General features: G+C 41.7%; 1 long non-coding RNA gene across 1 annotated transcript in view; it reads left to right on the top strand.

Annotated features, from left to right (window-relative positions):
- Positions 1 to 14601, top strand: part of LOC122625721 — a 28577-nt gene extending 13976 nt beyond the window's left edge. The window contains exon 3 of the long non-coding RNA XR_006326650.1: positions 14033 to 14601. This is a non-coding gene — a long non-coding RNA (uncharacterized LOC122625721). The remainder of the gene's footprint in view (positions 1 to 14032) is intronic.
- The last annotated feature ends 339 nt before the right edge of the window (positions 14602 to 14940 follow it).

Consider the following 14940-nt stretch of genomic DNA (forward strand, 5'->3'; position numbering starts at 1 on the left):
TATGGCCTCCACTGTGCCAGCTCTGGCCCCCTGAGCCCCCTCGGCCTACCGCCACTGCCACTGCCTGGCTTCCAAATGAGTTTTGTTGTTGCTGTTGGGTTGCATGCCACTCGAAACGGCGCAAAAGTTCCTAGACCACTCCAAAAAAGGGAAATAAAAAGCACAAAATTTATATGCGCCGTCGCGCATGCAGTCGCGGCCTCAGTCGACGTCGAATGTTGACACGTACGACGAAGTCGCGCCTTGTATGGCTTTCAATGGCAAGCAGATTATTAATATTGCAAATGTGTGCGGAGCAGGGCAGAACGGCGACTGAGCATCCGAGCCTATAAATGTGACTTGGCATTAGGACTATGAGTTTATCTGCCTCTAAGATGGCATTTCGGGGTGGATTAGGCGAGTAGTTCGCAGTTGCAGGGAGATAAGCGGTACGGAACCGGTTGATAATGGAGGTCCTCAGCAGGCAGGCCCCTTTTACAGGTTTCAGTTAGGCTCCGTTGGAAAACAGAGCGTTTAAGCTAAGAGCTTCTTACCCATTAAACTATTTCTTTCTTTTTTTTTTCAAAATGGCTACAAATGTAACACCATAAATATATTTAATGATATACGAAATTTTCATAAATTTAAAGCGAACGAATTACTAAAAAGTATGGGCGGAAAATAAATGTAATATTTTAGACTTTTCGCAACTGAGATGATCTGTTGATTGCTAGAAATAATAGCGAATCTTTCATCAAGCCAGACCTCCAATGCTTCATTGCCCATCTCTGTTCCGCCGTTACTCTCAGCCGTAGGGCAACGTTGTTATCGGTATCAAAACTTCATCATCATCGTCTTGGCAGAGAACACATATCGCACAGCGCACATTGCACATTGCACGTTGCTCGTGGGCAACGCCGACATGAGCCTCTTTTGTCTGATGACTTCCACTGGGTGCATCTGTGTGCCTACAAGTATACCTACATATGTATATACCGGGCATGTGTATACTCCACTCGCTACGATATGTACATATCGGAGTATATATTGCGACTGTGTGCGCTTCAGAGTTGTATAGCAATTGAATATTTGCAAGAGATTTCCGTTCATTAAACCCGACAGCAACAGCAGCGGCAGCAGCAGCAGCAGCCGCAGAAGCAATGTGGAGCGGAAAGAGATGGGAATACTCCCCCTGAAAGAGACGGCGATAGCGAGTGGAGAACCACCGTAGGCGCACTTTTGGGCCTCGAGGGGGATCCGTTCGTTGGCGAGGAAATGGAGGGGAGTGCCCCGGGACTTGCAGTTGATGATTTTAATTTTTATTTCATCCTCCCTACAAGCTAAATAGCAGATAACAGTGCGAAAGGGAAAAAGAGGACGGACAGAATGAGATAGAGAGTAGGAGCTTCGGCTATAATAAAATTCCTCTTTAAAGTTTTGCGCGTCGATTTCGTGTGCATAGTGCTGTCGAAGCGGAGTTCAAATGCACTCGGGAAACTAATTTCCCAGAAATCTATTAACTCGCTTTTCTCCTTTAAGCTCAGCATTATTAAGATGCAAATTTTAGTGCGTCGGAAGTATGTTTAAAATAGTATACACCAAACAAAAGTTTAATTACTGCTATCGTGGGATACCCTGGGATTGTTACAATTTGAATTCCATAGGGGTAGTAAGTAATAAATGGTCATAATACGATTACGTATTTAAATTGGCAAAATCAATTTAAATTCGTTATAAGCTTAGACTTCGCCCTTCTCCATTGTTTTATATTCTACATGGATCACTATATATACCTGTTTATCTATACTGAAGAGTTTAGTAATCACTTTTGGCTGTACTCTGGTGTGCCTGCCAAGATTTTACCCTTACTTTGTTCCAGATGAAGTGGCCGAAAAACAGTTGAAATTAATCAAATGAGATTAGCTCTCCCACGACGGCGAACTTTGGCCAAATGTTTTGAATGAAGTGGACTGCAACTGGATAAATTTAGTTCTTATGGGCCTTCTGTGCCTGCGTATTGATTGAAGGTTCAATATATCGCATTCATGAAATTGTATCCACCCATCAAAGTTGCATCCACATCCACCCAAGACTGCTCGAAAGTTTAACACAAGTTGGGAAACAACCGCAACTTTAAGTTCAATCAAAAGTTTTTGGGATTTCTGCGGGAAACTCTTAAGCTTCCTCTTTCAGATCTTTTTGCTGTTCCTAATTGCTGCACGTTGCATGTTCTCGGGTTCATCTGCGGCATATAGTAAGCTACCAGCTACTTGCACCGAAACCAAAGCGAACTGAACCCATCATAATACCCTTGAAAGATTTTCTATGGCTAAAAGCAGAGATGTGTGCGGTGGCTCCGAGTCCAAATATCTTTGCTGTTTTGGCCGCGCCAAGATGGGAACTCAACTTGAACCAGGAAAACATGTTTGCAACTCCAGCTAGGTGGCAATGAAAACTGTTGGAAAAAGCGGAGACAAAAAACCTGCAGGTTTCACAACTTTGACTTCGGCTCACGGAGGATCGGATGGTGAGGAGGAGGCGCGCCAAACGCCAAGTTTTCCTGGCCAAACCAGACGCGGTACCCTGTTTATTCATAGAACATGTTTGGCCATTTTCTTCTGGCTGGAGCCCCGATTTCCGAGCTTCCCGCTCCATTCTTCCCTGCACTTTATGTAGCTTTGGCTTCTTTTTGTTTCTCGTCGCTTTTTGCCCACTGCAGCGTGCATTGATGCTTTTTTCTTGCTAACAACGGCCAGTTGTGGCCAAGAGGAGAACGGGACCTGCTGTTTTTCTCTTTTCTGAAGGTATGTTGGCCCGGTCTGGTGTGGTCTGGTTCGGCTCGGCTAGCTTTCTTTCTCTTTTTTCGGAATGGCTTTTCACGTTGTTGTTGCTTGTACCTAATGTGCACTAAATGCTATTTATTCCTTTTCGCCTGTATCTGGATCTGTATCTGTGTGTGTGCGAGTGCACTACAGGGCGGGTGTATGTTTCTGGACAGTGAAACAGCATTAAACCTCGGGATATCCTTCTAAAAAGCGGATCAACAAATTAAAAATGCTCTCGACTGCACCAAAAATGCAAATAGGATATACTAGGATTGAGAGAGTTTTGCTTTCTGTTTGCTTAATTGGTATATCAACTTGAGTTGTAAGAGGAGAACAAGTTTTTAAAAGTCTTTTCTAAAGACAGAAAAATGCTTATTTATTATTTATTATTATATTTATTTCAAAATTATTTATAGTTTGACCAACGCTAAACTTATTATAAGTGGGAACCAATTTCCAAATGCCGCTTAGAGTAAGTGGTTCAATGCAATGATCTATGCCTAGTGCTGTTCCTAAAATAAGTAGGGTATGGACTGACCGAAATTGTTCTCTTATGCAAACCAAGCTGCACACCATCCACCTGTACATACATACATGACATGCATATCTCCCGTTCTAGAGCTCTTCTTTACCGACCGTTTGGCATATTTTCAGCAGCTTCCAGCTACCCACACATTACCCCAGAGCTTTGGCTCTGGCAATTATTTCAAAAAGTGATTTTCGTTATACAAAAATATTGCATAACTGCTCTGCTGGTGGTTTGAGCTGGAAGTGTGGGTTGGGTTGGGCTATGGTTTCGTTTGGCTTGGTTTGGTTGGGGGTTGGCAGTTCTAAACTTTGTGCGGTATTTGTTTTGATTTTTATTTCCCTTTTGGCCTCGGAAAAATGTTTGAATTTCTGGGAAAAGCTACGGAATTTAAATTCAGCCTTAGTTAACCTTTAACAACTGGTATTTCTGTCATTTCTCCGGGACCGAATCGAGATTGCGATTGTGGATTATCTTTGAAAGAGGCCGCAGAACGGCACTTGAAATGTTTGCTTTCTCGCCTGCCAACTTCATCAGCGGCTTCTTGTCCAACTTTGTTTGTTAACCAATTTGCACCGAAACTGAACCACAGTGAAGGCAACGGAGATGGAGCCGAAGTCTGGACCATCAATCACATAAGTTTCATTTGGCTATCTCAAAACCAAAACCAGAACGTATCATTTAGGTGCCCTCTGGCGGTTTATGCCTATATATGAAGATCTTCAACCGGAGAGAAAATACAAAATAAAAGTAAACCTTGAACAAAATAATTTTTCAAGCATTTCCTTAAGCGTTATGTTCAGGTTTCATTAAGCAAAGAAAACTTTTACCACGGGGAAGAGTATCGGGTAAGAAGAGCCATAAGAAGGGGACATAGTAACAAAGGGTTCCCAAAAGGTTTTGGGCCGCCTTTCCATAATGCGAAAGTTCGTGTTGAGCGCAATAAAGAAACCACCTTCTTATTAGGAACCAATTTGTTATTTATGCTCTCTGTTTTAAATGAATTTTTTAAACATTTACTTGCCACAACAAAAGTCTTGAGACTTTGATTTAATTTTCCTAATATACGTTTACTCGTACACAACGTTGCTACTTTAATTGAAATTCCTTTCCCATTGCGTTATTTTGCCCGCAGGGTTTTCATTTTGCTAAGCCATAATTATATTTCTGGCCATCTCAAATCCAATAAGCATTATGACTTGCTGCTTTCTCAGGGTCCTAAAGACATCGTTTGTCCTGGCCTCCGCCCGAAATCGACCCTCACATACTCCTCCCCGGCACACAGCCCCCGGAAAATGTAATGTACTGCCCATATTTTGTGTCTAAAAATAGCTGGGAGGAAAACTTTTTGGCCCGCCTTCAATTTTATGGCCTCAACGACTGTCGCGCTAAATATCCAAGCTCCTCGTCGAGCTCCTTTGCTCTCCTGCCCTTCTGGAAGAATAGAAGAGCTCTTTCTGCAATGGGAAACATTTTTGTCGCTTTATTGAATTAAAAATTCAAAATTTCCTATGGCGGGGAGATTTCTTTCTCCTCTCGACGGCATCGACAGCAAGCCGCCCTTGCCAATGCCCCATCATTAAATTAATAAATTAAAATGGAAAGCACTTTGTTTCAGACTTCATTTTAGAGCTCTGCACTTCCTCTTGGGCACAAAAGCGATGAAATTATTAATTTATGTCATCAACTTACTCGGAGCTGTAACATTTTTAAATTAGCTCAGACGTTTTATTAAAATGAACGGAAGAGATTTTCTAACGCTCTATAATTGGAATTGAGTTTCGGTCCGCCTGCAAAGCGCAAAGCTCATTGGGGTCATAGATAGTTGGTGTCGGATGTTACCATGGTCCAAATGGTCTGTTAATGCGTTTAAGTTAACTAACTAAACTAACATAGCAATTCTAATAATTTATATACTTATGATATCAATTTTTTTTTGTAACCACATAAATGTATAGAAAGGTGGGTTTTCTACTGTAAATATAATGGATAAATTATAATATTTATAAATTAGATTTGTGTACTTAATTGAGAATTTTTATGGCCATAACTCGTATTTTTTCAACAATTTTAGTTACATATTTTTGTCCCACTGTGTCTGACATCGGAAAACTTCCTTCGGGCGAATGTCTGCGTCTTTCTACTCCTTAATAGATTTTGTATTTTGATTGATTGCCTCGCTTATTCAATTGTGTTTGTTGTATCCCCATCTTCGATGCTCCTCCTATCCCCACTAAACCAGTCGGGCGGGCTTAACCTCCCACCACCTTCTCCGGGGCTCAAAGTCGCGTCTGCCTTGGCTTATGAAGCGTGTGATTGCTTTACTTACAGCTCCGCTCTAAGTTTGTCTGGTCTGACAGGATTTAACTGCATTATTACTTAAATCTGTAGCAAAAATTTCAATATCGATGCGGTAACCTTATCCTTTCTCCGTCTGTTTTCTCGTTCCCAGTTCCTTGGGGCTTTTTGTGAGGGTGTGAGGGGGGTGTGGAAGCAACCTAAATGAATTTTAATGCCCTTTAAAGCGACTTTCATATGCTGACTGGGTTCATGTTCTAGTTGCTGTTGTTGCTGCGAAACCATACTAGGCACCCAGTGAATGAGTGGCTTGGACTTGCACCGTCAGATACTTTTCGAAGTGCACTGTTGCATAAAAGCCCAGAGCGAAAAGCTCCCCTTCAGTCGCTACCCCTCAAATGGCCAACTTTTACGTCAGTTACCATGAAAGCTAATACCAGTCGAAAAACATAAAATCGCCACGACTCTCAAATTCTATCCATTGATATTTGACCGACAAATGTTTGAAACCAAAAGTGTTGATATATCAAAGAGATAGTGAGAGAAGGACTGAGATGACATGAGCTGGTCTTTTTCACAAAATATTTTCCCAATTTCCTCTCGCCGTTGCAGCGATTTTCCTTTTTTGGTTTTTGTCATTTGGGAAAAATTGCAGCAGCAACATCCTGCATATCCGCTTCTAATTAGCGAAAGGATAACGAGATCGGCCACTTATATGAAATTAGCTAATTAATGGCCAGGCCTGAAGGGGTTCCATCTTAGCTTTAATTAGTTTTGAAATCTCAGACTTAAAATTACTGGAGGGCTACTTGTGGTTACATAGGTTCAATTTAATTGGCAACTTTCATGAACTTAGTGCATGTTAGGAACTGAGTAGTGTAAAGTCCACTTATATTTAATGTAATTATATTTCAGTTCTTAACATTTTCTTTACGAATAATTTAAGTGTATTCATCGTACTCGTTGGGATTTTAAAACCACCTAGATAGAAATGGCTAAGAGACTTTGTATCAATGAGAAACAAATCTTGTTTAAAAAATTAATGCCGCCTTTGATGGGTGAAGTCTGGCGATGATGATGAAGATGGACGATAATGATGATGGTGGCACGCCAAATCGCATTTCATGCTTTGGCATAATCATCTTTGGGTGCTAAAAAGGCGAATGCCCCCTGAAGAGTGAGGGTGCAAGGGAGGTGCCTTGGGGCGGAGGGTGGTGCCTGTAATTTATGCGACTTGCAACGGTGCCTTTTGCTACTGCAACAACAAAGCAAACAAAGATAGAAACAAACATGGCCTGGGCCATATTTTTCAGTCGCTTGTTTTTTTTCCCTATTTTTCTAGTTTTCTCCTCTTGTTTTTAATAAGATTTCTTCAAGCAGACGATGACGATGTCTCAAGACAGGTGTACATGCTACACAGGTGCAAGTCTATATGCTGCGTGTGTGTTTTCCTTTTCTGTTCTTTTCTTGCGAGGCAACATTTGTAATGTTTCGCCCCGTTTACGTCGACGGCGTTAATAAAAATGCGCCTCCATCTTGGACCTAAGCCCGCTGAGCTGCAGCAAAAGCTAGGTGGCGTCCGTATTCACTTGTCTATGGGTGGCCTACTTAATTTATGAGACGCGAGAATTTGTTGCACTGAGGAAAAGAAGGAAAGAAAAAAGACGCTGGGGGAAAAAGGGGGCGGGTGCACTTTGTAATTAGTGCAGGGTGCAGAGCGTAAATCTGCAGCCAAAGAAAATGTATCTGGCAGATACTTAAAGCCTCGCCGGCGACAACCAACGGAACAGCAGAACAGAGTAGAACGGAACACAGCATTTGCAGAAAGACATAGCGAACATGGTGTGATTGACCGCGTTAGTGCAAATAAATGAGTAGCAAATGGTTGATTCTTCATGGGTTCTAGGTGAGAAAAAGCGGGCGGTAAATGAAAATCGGTAGGAAACCTCAAGGAGAATTTAGTGGAAAACAGGGAGGGAAGATGTCTAAACATCCCTTACACAGGATGCGGGATGACATCGAAGTTATCCAAGTTTTTATACTTTAAGTGCCCAGATTTCATATAATATTTTACATAATTTTAATGCAGTGTTAAAAACTTATGGGTGTAGCAAAAAGATTATTTACATTTGGTGTGTAAAGAATTCCAAAATCGCGAACGAAAAAATGTTTTACCACAATGAACGCAACCAACAATTTTCGCTTTACCCAGTAAGTAATTACCACACTTGTGAAAACTCCCTCAATAAGCATTCTTTCGGTTCTCCATACATGCATTCAAGTCGCAAATAGTTCTCAGTTTACTACCCCTAAAATGATGAATCCGCCAGAAAGTCACATTTTAATCATGCATCTCGGACAGTTCGTCGGCAGTGAGTGGCCTCATTAAAGTTATTATCAGGAAGGCGAGGGCACAGGCTGTTGTTAAACTTTTTGCTGACACTGTGCGTGTGGCCGGGCAGCGACAACAAAGAGCTATCGGGGGGATTTTAATGTCGAAACGAGGAGCTAGGGCTGGAAATGATTTGGACCGACTGGCGGAATGGAAACGTAAATGCACAATAAAGTAGAAGGATTAAGGATTATGTCACAGCCAAACACATGACTGGAAAAGTGGGGAGCTGGATACACAGAGAGACAATGCAACAAACAATGACAGGAGTGACAAAAATGTTGGCACAGGTTTCCTCTGCCCTGTTTTAACTTTTTCATTCTGCCTGGCATCAGCATCCTTTATCATCCATCCTCGTGTGGATGATGATGAAAAGGAAGACAAAACGATGATATATGTGTCACAGCCAGAAGCAAGCCCAACTTGCACATTCAAAGTATTTGGATACCCAAACGTCGGGCAATGCGAAGTGACATTTAATTAGACGGTTTCAAACTGATGACCGGGTCAAGAACCATAATCTCAAACAGCAGCCTTTGAAGCTAGCAACAGCCAGAAAAGGTAGCCTATATGGGGAAATATTTTAACTAGGTCGCCGGATGTTCTAGCCTCCGGAGACTGTTTTGTATTTGACATAATCAAGTCAAAACTCAATTCTTGAAATTCAGGTTTAGGCATTCCGAATGAAACTGTTTAGTTTACTCGTGCATCTTTATTTATTAATTCAGCAGTTTAGTTTTAGTCATTAAAAGGAAATCGACATGAGGGGTTGTTTCTCCTAAATATGCAAATCCGTTGCCCAACATAAAAGCAGAAGCTTAGGAAACAGATTGTATAGGGACCGGTCATAAGCCAAAGTAATTGGAAATTAAATTGGGGGATTTCCGTGAGTGGAAGTGACAGCCACGTGACAATCAAAGCCGTAACCCACTCACGACTCACGTACTCATAACTGACTTTTTGGATCCAGAGGCTGCTCCCCGTTGATGGCCAATAATTGCTTTATCATGGCGGACAGACTAGCGAAGAATATCATTTTACCATTAATAGAGGAGCGTGGGGGAATCCTTTTTGGAAGGAAACTATACAATACACATAGAAATGCTGTAATAGGCACGGAAAAAGATTGCTTTTTCTGGTGAGACCCCTGGTTATGGCATAGAGTAATTTTAATAGGTCACCATATTAGGGGATTCCCGAGCAATTCGTTCACTCTCTGGTTATGGTTATAGTTGGTATTCCCGGAGCGAGGTCGCATTGTTTGTGTATCGATTGTATAGCTGCGGATGCTGGGTGCCATCACCCACTTTCCACCCAGTTTCCGCACATTTTCCACCCATTTCTTCGCATGGTTATTGGCCTTTTGCCCACGCGATGACATGTGCGTTTAATTGCGTTTTACTTATTTGACACAAATTAATATGGCAGTCGCCATTTGCTTCTCCCCTTCTGTGTCGAATCCACGAAAGTATGCTATAATTTTCCCCTAAACTCTGTTCTCTGGTAATTAAATATTTCTGCAACACTTGCTGCTCCTTGTTGGGTTAGGTGGCAAAGAAGAATTCTACTTTGGGGAAAAAGAAAAAATCAGCCCTGCGAGCCTTGCCTTCAACTGGCAAGTGAAGTGGAAAATGTTTTAAAGTTCCCTGGGACTGAGTCTGAGTGACATGACGAGAACCGGGAATCATGACCGAAATGTTATTAAGTGCTGCCAAGGGACCAAATCAAGAGACCTAGAACTCGGGCCCAAGAACGTCAAGCTATCCTAAAATCCTTGACCACTTTCGACTGAAAAATTTGTTTCAGTATTTTACATATAAATATTAATATTATTACAGGAAACGACACCAGTTTTTGTATGTGGTTCAGGTTGTGTGTGTACACATAATTATGCAATTTAATGAGTTTTCTCTTTGCTGTCGCAGCCCCCAAGCTACTATACCTTCAGCCTACCCACAGATATCCCCATTAAGCGCACATCTCCAGCCCCTTTGCTAGGACAACTGCACATGTGCATAATTAATTTGAAAAATTAATTCTGTATACATGAGATGTCGAAAGTGCTGGGTTATATTTTGTCATATAATCACTGGTTATTCTTACGTATACATTAAGTAATGAAAACGTGTTTATATGCCACACATTAACAACTAGTCCGATTTTTCCTTTTGGTACCGCTCATCAAACGTTTTGATAACTAATTAGGTAAATAAACAATATTCCAGGATATTTGCAGAATAGCGAAAACATACAGTTAGCAAAAGTGAGCAGTGTAACGAAAGTGTAGTTAAAGGCAGAGACAGCGGCGATGACGATGATGATGCGGTTGACTTGGCCACAACAACGACGTCGACGGCAACGACAACTTGACATAGGAGCCTGGTCTGGTGACTAGGAAAGACAGCCGGGGTGAAAGCCTTCTAGTCACAGCCTCCTCCGCCTGCTGTTGACGTTTGCTTGCAGCCCAAACCCCGGTTCCCTGCCACAGTGCCTCCTCTCATTTTCCCTTGACTGCTATAAACGAAACGAAAACTCCTCACGACGGCGATGAAATTGACGTATAAAGTCAACGGCGTCAACAAAGTCGCTCTTCCACTCCGTTTTTCCGTTTCCCAACTCATCGTCGAGCACATGACAGCACTTTTGAGACATGTGTGTGTCGCGTTCAGCATTTAGCATTTATTGTGTCTGTGTATATGTTTTATTTTTGTTTGAGGTGGTCCAACATGTAAATGAAAAATCCTAGGTCCTTCGGTATATTAAACCATATTTTGCTGTCCCGCTTACCAGAATTATGAATTGAATTGAAATGGCTGAGAATGTTAATGAGTTAGAAACAAAAGTTTATGTCGGGGTTACTCCAATTTGCCAACTCTTTTGAAGTTGGCTGGGGAGAACAAGAACAGAGAACGGATGAGCAGATTCTTTGTGATTTGTGGCTTTTTTTTTATCTTGCAGGAAATTAGAAATCTTTTCACACAGCCAATCCACATTTACTATCTCTGCCATCCTCGGTGTGTGCGTGTGGAAAGCCAAAGAAAATTAGAAAGCTAACTGGTTTGGCTGCCATTACATACATTGGCATTTTTATGTCGAGTTAATTAAAAGAAAACTAGTTATGCTATGCTCCTTCTGCACCAAGAAAAATTCATTAAAAAGTGGGAATACAGTCGGAGTTGAAGCTAAAGTACGTCTATCTGTCTGTCTGTCACACAGTGCGTATGATTGATAATGAGTTGAGAGACGAAAACGAGTTGGATGGGTCTAAAGAATAGAGTTTCGTTGAGACATCTTCATTTTTCACAGACCATCCTTTCTGGTCACATTCCTTCAACAAAACGTATTTTTGTTTTTGGATTGCACTTGGCTTGGACACTCGCGGACCCCTCTTCTAATCCTTGCCCCACAAAAACTCCTATTGTGTGAAACCTGAACTGTCATTGTTTTTACCCTGCCGGCTCCTGCTGCGGAACTTCTTCTCCGCCTCCGACCTTCATCTTCGGTATTCCCTGGTGTGCAACCGTAAGACATCACTGCGGGCGTTCTCCAGAGTCGAGCAATAGATATTAACATGGGTTCGTTCGGTGGATGGGATGCGATGGCAGGGAAAATGACTGGTTTCCAATGGTGCTTCTATTGTCATACCTATGTATAGTGCAATTTACATACTGGCAGCTCAGTTAGGCAGGACGAAGCTAGATATGTTATTTCTAATTTGAGTTCATCTTTGATACGGACAGACTGGTAAAAGGATTCGTAGAATATAAGCCTAGTAAACATACACACAAGGCACTCTGAAAGAACCACACTCTTTGCTTTCTAAGAAAAAAAAATTAGACATTTTTAAAAAGAGTGGGTTTCTAGGCGTTAGGGTGGGCGTGGCACATGTTCTGCACATCGATAGAAATTTACAACACTAATACAAAAATGAAAAAATATTAATACATTTTCCCAAAGAGTGGGCGTGGCAGCTTTGGACGGCTTGTGGGCGTTAGAGTGGGTGTGGCAGCATGGGTCAACAAACTTGAGCTGCGTCTATGTCTGTAGAGAATCTGTATGCCTAATCTCAACCTTCTAGCTTTTATAGTTCCTGAGATCTCGACGTTTATACGGACATAGCCAGATCGACTCGGCTATTGATCCTGATCAAGAATATATAATCTTTTTATGGTCGGAAACGCTTCCTTTTACCTGTTACATACTTTTCAACGAATCTAGTATGCCCTTTTACTCTACGAGTAACGGGTATAATTATATTATTTAAATAGTTTACTTTTATTTGCATTTGGACTACAATTGGCTTACATAAACAAAACAAACATGAAAACAAGAGAGAACGCTATAGTCGAGTTTCCCGACTATCTGATACCCGTTACTCAGCTATTCGAAGTGCGAAGGAGAGTCTTCAGCACATACAGTTTTTGGCGGTTTTGTGGGCGTTAGAGTGGGCGTGGCAAAAAGTTTTTTGGCAAATCGATAGAAATTTACAAGACTAATACTAAAATGAAAAAATATCGAAACATTTTTCAAAAGTGTGGACGTGGCAGTTTTGGGCGGTTTGTGGGCGTTAGAGTGGCAACATGAATCGACAAACTTGCGCTGCGTCTATGTCCCTGGAGTCTGTATGCTTAATCTCAACTTTCTAGCTTTTGTAGTTCCTGAGATCTCGACGTTCATACGGACGGACAGACGGACATGGCCAAATCGACTCGGCTACTGATCCTGATCAAGAATATATATACTTTATATGGTCGGAAACGCTTCCTTCTGCCTGTTACATACTTTTCAACGAATCTAGTATACCCTTTTACTCTACGAGTAACGGGTATAACAATAAGAATGGAGGATGAAAGGAACTCAATAACTTTGGACATATAAGGCGGAGGGATTTCTTTGATCATGGGTTGATAGCAGCTGTAATGAGATTGTGTAGGAAGAGAACCGGGCCGGCTCTGCAATGCGACAGATGGCTTGCCGTTTCCCAGGATAGGTTTCTTAGGGCATACTTCAAATTAGGCGTGGCCGTGGAGGAGCTTTTTCGATTTAGCCAGTTATCCAGGCAAAAGTTAAGTGCAGCGGACTCGGACAAAATATGCGCATTTTTGACGGGAAGACCGAACTTCAGAACGGTATTCCTCTTTCTGCCTAGGTGAGCTGAGCCACCGTTGCATGGGGAATTAGTGCGCATAATTTCATAAACAACTCTGCCATCATGCATCCCTGATGGGAATGGGTATGTGTGGTGCAGGGGTGGGGAGTGAAGCCGCGGGAAATGACAGAAAGCTTTTGGTAGTCTTCGCGTTGGTCGCTGCGCAAATATTTCTTGTGCCCCCCGGGAATCATTTTTGCTTGATGCCGATTTAGCCGGGAACATTTGTACATATTCGTACATATGCATGTGAACACGGGGTACATCGAGTTATGCTGGGAATTCTTTGATAGGGGCGGGGCAGAAGGAAACCAGCGAAAATTTGTACGAGTATCTGTACTAAATTTCATATGAAGTGATTTCAAGCGTAAGAAACGTCCCAGCAACAGCACCGGGAGTACATCAATATTATATGTATATATTTGTAGCTCAACTACACTCTCATATGAGGCGCAACGTTTGGAATATGCGGAAAAACTTGGCGCAGGTTCAAAAAAAAGTCCGAACAACCAGAGAAAGAAGAATTTCATATCAAAATTACAAACAGGCCCAGGACAGTGGCCAACTCTCTGCCAGAAGAATGTGGTTGATGAACGAGTCCGGTAGGGTAGGATACCTCTCGTCCCGTCCGTATTGTCGTTGTTCAGCTCAGCCAAAACTGCCGGAAGTCGTGAACTCAGCATGGGAATGAGATTAAATGCATTGCTGGCACTCTGAGCATAAACCAATTTGACTAATTTCGTGATTTATTGGGCCGAGTGGAAAATTAAAAATTTTTCAAATGGCAAATTACATTTTAAAAATGCCTAAAATGATTTATGCGTGCCTCACTAACCGTTTCAATTTCTTATGTCTGTTTGCAGCTTAGGCACCCAACAAATGTACATCTCTAAATGCATAAGCTAAGCAACAGTATTTTTGCTCAACAATAAATATACGAAAACATTGAACACGTGAATACAAGAAATATTTTCGTAGCCGTGATTATTTGTTGCATTTGAATGATAACTTTGAAGATACGAGCAGCAGAGAGAACGCATCGAGCTTAAGCCAACAACGTAGTACGACTAGTAAAAGACACCACCAATTTAAGTTTATCTAGAAAAAAAAATACGCATACGCAAGCAAAGTAGCCAAAATATCTATATGTTTAGTACGTGTATTGGTCATTTATGATTGATATACTCGCATAGCAAAGTTATATTTACAAAACCCACAACATAATCGGAAGAGGATCCCGCAAAAGGCAATTGCAGCGATACAGACCGCCGAGTACGGTCAGATCCACATACATTTTCATCCAAATCGCGTTAAGACAAAGCCGGCAAAATAGATACCATGGAAGACAATAACACGAGCAGCAGTGCGGGCGGTGCGTCCATCAAACACGAGGATCCTTCGGTGACACTCACAATAAGGCTGATTATGCAAGGAAAGGTAAGCTAAACTGTATTTCATTTTAAAGTATTTTAAAAATCTAACAAAAAGACTGGCTTCCATGGACTCTATGCCACCCCATTAAAAGTTGTATAGACATATATTTATAAGTTAATATGTCTGTATAGATGTAAAACAGAAAGCTTAGTCTTTGGAGTCACACCACTCCTGCGACGTCCAATCAAAGTGGTCAGAATATAAACGCTTTTATGCACACCATTGAGCTCTGACATCTTAAATATTTATGGACCTCGTTTTCAATTTGCACAAAATCAATAACTGTGATGGCAGGCGCAGAATGGGAAATCAAACAAAGGGCAACCCAGCCAGAGCG

The sequence above is a fragment of the Drosophila teissieri genome, unplaced genomic scaffold (genome assembly GCF_016746235.2).
Source record: "Drosophila teissieri strain GT53w unplaced genomic scaffold, Prin_Dtei_1.1 Segkk59_quiver_pilon_scaf, whole genome shotgun sequence".
In the NCBI taxonomy this organism is placed as follows: domain Eukaryota; kingdom Metazoa; phylum Arthropoda; class Insecta; order Diptera; family Drosophilidae; genus Drosophila; species Drosophila teissieri.